The sequence below is a fragment of the Poecilia mexicana genome, unplaced genomic scaffold (genome assembly GCF_051168715.1).
Source record: "Poecilia mexicana isolate PSO_F unplaced genomic scaffold, ASM5116871v1 scaffold_13, whole genome shotgun sequence".
Lineage (NCBI taxonomy): Eukaryota > Metazoa > Chordata > Actinopteri > Cyprinodontiformes > Poeciliidae > Poecilia > Poecilia mexicana.
In genome coordinates this window covers 30,630,784-30,642,151 of record NW_028263382.1, presented here as the reverse complement: position 1 = coordinate 30,642,151, position 11,368 = coordinate 30,630,784, and positions in this window count along the sequence as shown.

Genomic DNA, 11,368 nt, shown 5'->3' with positions numbered 1-11,368 from the left:
GCAATGAAATCAAAATCAGCTGTGCTGGCTAAATTTGTGCTAAAAACTGTACAGCCATGCAATTTGATGAAGACAAACTAGCAAGGAAAGAAAGTCAAAGATCCGACCAATGAATTTAAGACATTTTAAAAATGTCTTAAATTAATTTTGCATGTTAACATTTGCAGCAGCAGCATCAAACTGCAGACCAGGAAGTAGGATGAAGATGTGTCATTAGCTCAGTCTTTAGCCAAGTTCCTGCAGACATCATGGGAATTCCAAACACCAATGGAGGCCAGATTCACTGCCTGTACCAGGAAAGTTTGTTCAAATAAATGGATCAATAACTCCCCTTATTACTTTCGCTACTTGATCCTGTCTGGCTGCGATACTCTCCTTCCTGAATCCAAATGAGCTCCTGTCGTCCCTGTTGTTTAAACAGACCCGGCTCCGCAGGACAGAGCCCGAACTGTCTTCTGCATTACTTGAAAGCGACTCAATCAATGAAATGTTTGTCAACCAAACTTGTCTGCGTGTTATGATTTGAGTTTTTCTTGTCAGCCTCATTGATCATTAGTCCCGCTCTGCTGCCCACATTTGTGTGTGTGTGTGTGCCGTTGTGAAGCAGGCTGCTCAGCAAGGCGGAACCAGGTGTCGGCGTCGGAGTAACACTCTGATTAAATCTCTTGCCTTTTTGCTTGTTCCCTTGCATGCTCTCCTTTTGGCAAATAAATTAGAAAGAGGTGACCTTTCGTCGGGTGTGCACAAAAAAAAAAAGAAAAAAAAAAACTCAAGTGCTAAAACTTCAAGAACCAGATACGTTGACTTCAATTAATCGTGGCCGGCATAACAGCAGGTGACACGTACGAGATGGTTCGCTGCACCATGCACATATTTTGCTCATCGTCACTCCGAGGCATTGCACTTTTTTTTTTTTCTTTTTTTTTACCAGAAGAAAAGGATCTCACAGTCACAGACTGCTCTGCAGCACCTCAGCCTGTGATTAGACCTCTCAGCACCAGTCAGACGTTTAAATACACTCATCACGATGTGAATATCATATCCGTTTTGACCTCTTAATGACGCTTTTGAAGCTGCACTCACAACATCGTCAACAAGTCTTTGAACAAGAATTGGGAGTACACATTCATTTAATGATGTATTGTCAAAACAACATAGGCTGGAAATGTAGAGCGTCAATTATTTTAATTTATTCTGAAATTAGCAGGTTAAACATTAACCACAGGATTTTTGTCCACACCAACAAACTCCTGAAACAATTCTACACTGCAACAAAACAAAATCCTACCAAGTATTTTTGGTCTAGCTTCTACTGGTACAGTTGAAATAAGACAGAACCAAGTTACAAGTAACTTTTCAACAAGATATAGGAGCTTGTTTTAAGTCAATAATTCCTAAACATTTCTCCCATGTTTCACGTGAAATAATCTGCCAGTGGAGCGACAACTCTTCCATCAGCGTTAAGAAATAATTGACTTAGAACGAAAAAATTTGAACAAAAGATGTCAATAGTCAGGCTAGCTTAGGCAGTTATCCTAAAAAGCTCAACATTTAGACATCATTAGTGGCGTATATATTCATTTCAGTTTTCATCAGCAGTGTCATTTTGATCAGATAGAAAAGAATTTCTGTCCTGTCAAAGAAATTCATCTTGGAAGTTTGAGTCAGACAGTCAAACCTTGACGGTCATCGTTAAAACTAGTTAACCGGGCAGTATGATGATATTTGCACTAGAAACTGGACCAAAAGTACTTGGTAATACTTAGATTAATTTTATCCAAAAATTCACTCTGTTCACCCAAAATGTTATTATAGGACACTCAGAACTGTGTCTGCACTGAATTAGTGTATTGACCAAATTGATGCGATTGATAAAAATGAAGTGGCTGGAATGTATTATGGAAAGATGCAACACAACTTTTATTTTATTATTATAAGAGGTCAAACAAAGGATTAGAAGAAAAAAATTAAGTCATGGAGTTTTTTCTTATCTAGTCATGTATCTTACCTCTAACAACAATAATATTAATAATACATCAAATTTATATAGCGTTTATTAGGACCCTTAAAGATCATTTAATGAGATTAATACCTTTGCTATGATCATTTACATCAAGTGTAATTGCATACATTTAGGAAATTACTCTGAAAATACATTATCTGCTTTGTTATTTTTATAAGACAACTTTGTTAACCAAAGGAAATAGTAATAACAATAATAAAAAACCCTCTTTGCACCTGGTTGGGTCTGACTTGCAAACACAGTGGAAATTGGGCCTGAAAAATTGAGGAGGTAGGCATTAGAGGCAATTCACTCCCCTCTCTCACTTTCACTAGGTAAAAGATGAGTCCTGTACCAAAGGATATTGAACATTGATGGAACATTCCCTCTAAAATAATCCAATTATTGTCAGAGCCATATTGCAAACATTTCAAATGCTGATTAAGGGCTGTTTTGCAGGATGATAAAACCGCCCAAATCGAATGAAACGCCACGCCGCCGCGTCGTCGTTGTCGGCAGGGAGGGTTTACGCCACCTCCTGCAGCAGGAAAGGATCTATCAGCGAGTCGTGCTCTCATCCGTTTCGAAGGCAGCAGCTGTAACACAAACACGTTTTTGCAGCTTTCACGCTGCATGACCCGGTGTGTGGTGTCGACTGCTTCACTGGGGCTGAAATCGGGAGCCCAAACAGCAACAAGGGCGGCCCAAGGAAAGGTCTTAGATTCTTTTGGGGTGAAAAAATGAGTTTGAGACAACAGCTTTTAGCGTAAACAAAGCAATATAAAACGTTATGCTTAGGCTGCCACTTTTGCATCTTAAAATGAGAGCAATTTGGTCTAGGCTATTAAATAGTAACGCACAGCAGTTGTGAACAGACGTGCTTTTAAGAGACGCTTTTCATTGTGACTTCCTGAAATCCCTAAAAGCCAGACGGACCAAGATTGCGTTTTCACACTCCAAGCTCTAGATATTATTCATGGTAATGCGAGGCAGATTTTCAAGAGGTCCCATTTTAACATTTCATAAAGTCCCAGTACCTCACTGGAGGTGACTCGTTTCCACCCTGCATTACTCCGCATCCATAATAGATGGCTGGCTCAGCCTCGGCGGTGTACATATGTTTACAACTGTCAAATTCACCAAGAGGAGTCACTAAAAGTCCTGAAAAAAAAAAAAAAAACAGCCATCCATCTAAGTTGGATGGCTCCCTAAGACCTTGTTCCAACACCATCTCTCCCAACAACATCAATAATACATACAGAGATAAATGCGCCCGAGTGCATCGGATCAAAAACAAGGCAACAAATGGGGAGCCGGGAGAAATAAGCAGCTCGCTGACGACGGAGAGGCGGAGAGGGGAAATTCACACCACTATCGCTCAAATTCAGACGATCCTCAATGACAAGAACATTTTAATACATCAAACGTGCATCAAATAGTTAAACTGCCAGAAATGAGACTTAAATGCTTGAAATGTTTGTTTTAGTTTTGAATAGTATGATCAGAAGCTTGTGAAAAACATCATTTTAATTGCATACATAAAACGTTAACCTACTGAAATCTATGTCTATGTTTAATTTGGAAACGTTTTTGCATGAATTAAGGCGATTAGTCTGGTACGGCTGTTTGTTGACCATATGGGGTATATATCAGGCAGGTTTGCTGGCTATACAAGCATAGTGAAACCATGGTCATTAAATAATATCAATAACTTTACTGGTAACACTTTATTTAAATGGTTGTACATAAGAGTGACATGACGCTGTCGTAAACATGACATAACACCTGTCATGAACGTGGGGTCTTCATAAATGTTTACGACTGTTGTCATGAACCGTGGTTCGGTAAATAGTTACAGTTGTAATGTAAAGTTCCATTAAAACTTGCATTAAAAGTAAAAGTGTCAACTCTGCATTAAAAGTGTCATTATTTATGTCATGACACTGTCATCGACATGAAGACTCCTTCATGTCGATGACAGATGTCATGTCATCTTTATGACAGCGTCACGTCAGTCTTATGCACAATACCTTCAAATGGCGATTTCAAACAAAGTGCTAAACAATCACAAGGAGATAAAAATAAACAAATCAAAACAATACAGTTTAAAAATAAATAAAATATCAATAAAAGAAGTGAGATATGGAACTAAGGGACATATAACAGAGTGAACGAGTGGGTGTTTGACTTAGTTTTAAAAACTCTAGAATCGCTCTAGAACCCCCCCCCCCCCTACTGAACATTTGTCCTTTCACCTAATTTTCCATAAGAAGGTTTGCATCTTTCTGTCAAAACCCAGCCGCTGTAGCTGTGACGTGTTGCGGCTCGTTCTCAGTTTCAGTTTCTATCTACAGAACAACATTTTAGTCAGCAGGATTCCCAGTGACTGTGTGTAGGCCGTAACGGGGCATTTCTGTATTAGAAGCACTTATGTCAACAGGCTTTATGTAATCGTCACTTGACATTTTGAATTACAATAAAATATGTGCCCAATAATATTTAAACTTGCTGAGGCATACCTGTGCAACTTCAGATGTTTTTCCCACTCATATTCAGATTTTGTTTTTCTTCAATATTAATGTCTTGGCATCTATCAAACACTTTCTGCAGAGTAAAAACATGCAAAACATTTCATGTCGTGAAATGCCGTCACATGACAGCAGAGATAAAAATGACTGCCGTTGTGCATTGTCTAAAAACCCAGAATGAACGGGCGTACCTCGGACTGACAGCTTTTCTTTTGAAGGATGCCACTGAAGCATAAGGTGACACAGAATTGGAGATTACAGTGAAGTACTTAAAAGTTTTCCTTCGGCTGCGTCGACGCTCCGGGGTTCTGCACGACGCCATTGACTGAGTCGCTGAAATCCGGCGGACGATTTGATGTGTTATCAGTATTTCTCTTTTAAGTACATAGCACATATTTTTAATACTTTATGTTTTATGGCTGGTGGCTTTGAAGCGCGGTATTTTTGTTAAGGAGCTACGGAGATATTTTAAACTCCGACCACTTTCGCTTAGGTTTTATATATATATATATATATATATATATATATATATATATATATATATATATATGTGTCTATATATTTTTTTTATTCTAAGCTCCATATTATTTATTGAACAGCCGTAGAGTATGTTCCCATGTCTCTGAAAGATTTATCTCTCTTTAAATTCATTTTTCCTTGTGAAATTCTGTAACTCTGAGTGAATCTCTTCAAAGGTTAGTGGGTGAAGTCCAAATGGAACATGCTGTTAGATTTTATTTCTTTATGTCTGAAAATTGGATTAAATCCTATGAGTTTAAAATTATGGTGATTTACATCATGTTTTTTTTTTTTTTTTTATCTAAATCAACATTAAAAGAAATGCTGTTTTGCAGGCTTTTATTTTTTGTTTTTGTTGTTTTGTTCTTTTTGTGTGTTTTATTTTTTGTTTTTGTTTTGTTTTTTTGGGGGTTTTTTTTTTACCAAACCAGTTCCAGTTCAAAACCTGGACCAGTTCCCTCCGTTGCCGCAAGCCGGACATCAGCTCTGGCAGTGAAAAGCAATGTTTTCTAAGCAGAAACTTCCTTCTTTAATTCCTTCAGGGGCTAGTTAATGAAAATCAAAAACCTATTAAAGCATGGCTAAGAGACAACATGGCACCCAGGTCTTTAGCTTTCCAAAAGAAATGTGATTATTGATCTTTTGTTTAAATGATGCTAATTAAACATGCCTTAGCCCAGATATACCTTTTTCTGAAAACCCTCTGAAAACCCTTTTATTTTATGTTTGTGTTCTGATCTTCTTTGGGCTTATTTTTGTCAGCAAGGTGTTGCCATATTCAGTTTATTTCTCTGTACAGTTGTTCTTACCACAGTAGTTAATATCTTCCTTATTTCTTGTGTTTTCTTGTCTCACGTCAGCGTTATTCTTTTCCCCTGGTGATTTGTACATCTTTTCTGTGTCTTAGCTCAGCTCCTTCTGCGTTATCTGTGTTAATTATACTTATTTTCCTCAGTCTATGTCCAGCTCTCCCAGAACTGCTCTGAATCCATCTGTTTATGCTCATCTACGTTCATTATCACACTGCCCTCCTTTTCCTCAGTGTTTGAGCTTCTATTATACCTTCCTGCCTGACGTTGTGTTCTTTCAGTGCCATTTTGTGGTCAGTTTGTCCTGTTTTCCCACATTTACGTTCCCTGTCTGTCTCTGGTCTGCCTACACTGACGTCCTATCAGAAACCAGGAACGTGGAGATGCCCCAAGTGGCCTTTTCCTTTCTTTTTTATTGTATTCTTTTTTTTTCTTCTTTCTTTTTTACACATGCATGTGTGTATGCGTGTTGGTGGAGGCCTCAACAATAATGCTTAAATTTATTTGACAATAACATTTCAGCTAGATCTGGAGCCATAGTAGAGGGCTGTGGTGTGCAGAACTGAGCCCTTAAATTATAATATATATATAAAACCAGCAAAACAACTGAAACACTGAGTGCCTTTACATCTAAGCTAAAAACAAAAATGTTTAGTTACTTTTGAACCATAATCAATGAAACATTAATAAACATTCTGATGTTTAACTTGACAAAATATAATGCTTCAGATTGACTGTGTGTTGAATGACTTTGTATTTTTGTGTTTTTCTGATGAACTGCCCTATTTGCTTAAATGTGCTATACAAATAAACTTGACTGATTGATTGATATATTGATTTATAGGCAAAAATATATATTTTCTTTCAACATAGACCTGACTGTGAAGAAACTGGGCCTGATATCGAAGTTACATAAAACAGTTCAGAAATGGTCCAACCACAGACACAGCTTCTGACTTTGCGTCCATCAGGCTGTGCTGAAGGCCCGCTGCGCTACATACGCAGCCTCAGTCGGTTTCTCCGCTTTGGGTTGAAGCAGCCTCCAACTCTTTGGTATAAAGAAACGGTACTGCGGCGCAGCTCCAGCCGCAGCCCTGCTTTCAGGTCCTGCTGTGCTCCACTTTCACCTTACAGTTGGTATCGGGCGGGATCTGGGCTGGAGGTGAGCGATGAACAGGATGAACTCACTGCAGAAGCTGACCTGCTAAAGGAAGGTTCAGCCCGTGGCATTTAGAGCTCACATCTAATGTTACATAGTCTGTAACAAAAATAACATAACAGTTTGGGCTGCAGCCAAGCTTGCCACAGTTCAATTAATCAAGATGTCTGAAAGTTGACACTAGGGCTGTTGTAAACGAATATTTTAGTAATCGAGTAATCTATCGATTATTCTTACGATTAATCGAGTAATCGGATAAAAAAAAATTCTAAAATGAAATATTGGTAAATCTGGCATAATACCGGTGTTACTATCAGATATCAATATCAGTCCAATTTTTCATATTTGAGCATCCCTAACAGTTGCTTTTTTGTAGTTTAGAAAACTAGCCTGTAACAATAATAGCTCACTTTCTAAGTTAACCAGAAGAAAAGTTATAGAAAAATCTGAAATTATATTGAATTTAATAACAAAGAGGCAGGCTCACAAATGTGCTAATAAAAAATGTCTACAATCCAGCTTTTAGTTTATGTATTCATCTTCAGTGAGTTTAATAGATTAATTAAACTCACCTTGCCACCTAACCTGTCACGCTTTGGGTTTAAAAATACGGGAAATGCCGCCTGGAGTGGGAGGAGAGGGCGAATGAACGAACGTAAGATGGGGTGGAGGGGAGGAAATAGACCAGCGGACTGACGAACCGTTAGACCGGGGGACGAACACGGGGGGAAGCAATACGGGATATTTACGACACCTTCACTGGTCACACTCAGAAACTCATCTACCAGCCATGTACGATGCGCTCCGCCACCCGTTTCTTCAGACCGGGATATGAAATTTATTGTGCGGTTCGTCGGTAAAGCTACATTTACACGGTAAGCATCAGCTACTCAGCCGCCCGCCCTGTTCAGGCTATCCGCTCACCTCAACGCTCTTCCCGCCGTTCGCTTTCAACCAGCAGCCCCGGAGGAGAAATGCTGCCGTACTCCAGGCATTCCCCCAGTCATTTTAAGGATGCTTATTGGTTCCCCAAAAACGATAAAAAGTCGGGCATTATCATCAATCAATAAAATCCCCACGGGCCAATCTTGAAGATTGGACTTTATGCCGCTGAGACTTAGCTTTTGTCAACAACTCAGAGGCGGAAGTGAGAGCTCCGCGCAACGCAAATGAAGTCCCGGCCGGAACACGGTGCGCTAACTAATAAAACATAAATTAACGAAGCTTCGAGGCAGGTAAATTTTCCTCGAGGAATTTTAGTAATCGAGGTACTCGAATCATTCGAGGAATCGTTTCAGCCCTAGTTGACACCCATGCATGTGAAATTTTTAAAAAAATGTTGAGATTCATGTCAAACAAATTAAACTATTTTTACCTAATAAATACATGTTTAAATAAGATTTTTTTTAAATTTAAATTATTTGAAATATTCACATTTTTTTGCTCTGTGATGAAAACACGCCAAGATGAGACAGATTATTAGGACAGCACACTTTCAGCAACTAGACGATTTAAAGTGCTCTACATGATTAGAAGGAAAATAAAACAACAGACAAGCAAGAAAGAACAAAAAAAACATTGCACTGCAGTGGCAGAGTAAGAGGAAAATTATGACAGTTTGAAAAACATACGACATTTTATGATTTTCCAGGTGTTCTTAGTCGAAGGCAGCTCTGAGCAGCCCTGATTTACAGGAGCTCTGTGTTTCAGCGTCTTTGTAGGTTTGATCCAGATTCAAGGAGCACAAAACCGACTGGTGCTTTAATTTACAAAGTATTTTAAAGTCTATTCTCTGATTTACAGGGACCCAGTGGTATGGAAGGACTTTTGGTCTGGGATGATGTTCCCTGTCTTCCTGGTTTTAATGAGAACTTGAGCAGCAGCGTTCTGGATCAGCTGCAGCTGGAGGATTTAATTTTTAGAGGCAACTTTGAAGACCATGTTGCAGTAATCAAATAGACTAAAGGTAAACATACAGATGAGTTTCTCAAGGTCTTATTGAATATTTTATCTCTCCACCTTACATATTTCTGCCTTTCTGAGGCGGTAGGATTCCTACTGTACGATACTGCATGGTAGCCCCTGGAGGTATTTTGATCTTTAAAGCAGTCTGCAGCTGGGTTGCTGTGGCAGTTCACCAGTCAGATATTAGAGTTTATTCAGTAAGACACAGCAGCAGTTTTGATTATTCATTAATGTACTTCATAACTCAACTCTTGTCTAATCAGAAATAATCTCTCCTACAGTCTTCTCTTTAAGAACTACAGTCTCAGCAGCATTGTACAAACAGGGAAAACATTGGCTGCCTTTGCTTTGCATTGTCCCCACATTACGACAATGATATGACAGGATGCAACCCAATATTAGATTCTTAATGAATGTCTGTTCTTATGTTGTTGTAAGGTTTTTGTTTTTTTTATTTGCCCCACGTTTATCTTTGAGAACCTGCCCCTCTATTGGTCTGAACTCTGTCAGAAACTAGTTCTGACAGGAAGATCATGACATGAATTTTAACAACGGGACTAAAAGAACACAAGAACTTACAAATAACGAAGCAGAGGCGATGCAGACCAGGGCACAGGCGGCATTGCCAAGGGAACGCGACACAGAACGACTTCTCTGAGGAGTATAAATACTGAGCAGGGTGATTGATGGAGTGAAAGCAGCTGAGCGATTGCAGTGTGGGGGCACTGAGGGCTGGTGATAAGACAGAAGAGAGACACAGTGAACACTATCTAAAAGGAGGATGATAAACAAAATGAGTAATCATGGGAATTACTCAGAACTCTCCACCCTAAAAAACAGACCTTAGACTGAAGCGAACAAGACAACAAACCCAAAAACTGAAGGAGAGACGATGATCACTGCCACAATGTCACAACAGATAGGTTTAATCTTTCAGAATTCAGTAGGAATTAAACAACTTAACATCATTTAAATCACTGGAATGACTAAAGACACACGCACGCACACACACACACACACACACACACACACACACACAAAAACAGACCTCAGAACTCGGAGCAAACCTGATGAAAAACATGCAAAGTCTTCGTCTTAGACATTGTACTCTCTAGCTAGTGTTAACTTTTAGCTTGCAATTTTCAAACTTCGGTTGTGAAGCTACGACCACAGTGTCTGGAAAACAGCCAACTGCAGGCTGTTTGCATGACAAGACAGGCACATTAATGAACCTGCTAATATTGGGTTGTGTTACGCTATAAAAAGCAGAACTGCCATAAGTTATAATATTTTGCACAGGAAGAACTTGAAAATTCCCTCATTAGCATCTGTTAATTCTATTGCTTGCTTAAGTTTGTTTATAAAAAATGTAAACAATGTTAAGCTATAACTGAAAAAAAAAGTTAGTTTCAGCTGCAGTGGGAATGTTGCTTTGATTTTCACTTTGTTTTAACAAAACAGTTTTATTACCATGAAGTTATGATACTTGTAATAAATGTTATATCACCATAATGTCAGACCAGCCAATGCTTACAGTGTCTACACCTGCTTACCCATGCTGGGTTACGGGTGGATGCCTGTCCCCATCGGCCTTTGGGTGAGACGTGGGGAACACCCTTTACAGATCACCGTCACAAGGCTACACACACACACACGCGCGCACACACACACACACACACTCACACACAGAGTACTAACAGTTATACACTCATAACACATAGCTTATTTAGAAAGACCAATTTACCATATTGTTACCTTTCTGCTACAATGTACAGGCAACCTTTTCAGCAATGTGGTCCCTACATTGCCTTTGGTTGTGACAGTAGCTGAGTTTCCATTAAGCATAAAATTGCCCAAATTGAAATTACGAAAATAAATTAGCTTAATGGAAACAACAATTTCCATAAAAAGCTGCATATGTATCTGCTGCCACGTATGAGGGGTTGGTCGCTCCAACGCCTGAATAAAACTTTGACGTTCCCTCAGATAAGTACTAGCGCCATGGCTAAATTATATCTCATGTAACTGTTTACATCCATTGCTGCCATGATTTTGACTAGTTTATTCATGTGTGATTTTAATTTCACTTATTATTTAATGGAAACGCTGCAATTACAAAATTGCGCTTTTTTTTTCAACATTAGCAGAATGTAGACAAAAATTTGTGCACGATTGTAACGGAAACGCAGACAGTGACAAGTAAAGACAGGAATCACAGTGATGGCACTGTTGGAACTTTCCGTGTTGCAAAGTCAATTGGTGTTCAACAAATCTATTTCAGCTTATTCATCTGACATGTGCTTCAAAGTCGTTCACCCAAGACCCTCATAAAATGGAAAAAAAAAACACAAGCAGAAGGTGTTTTTTATACATCAGGTTCTGCATT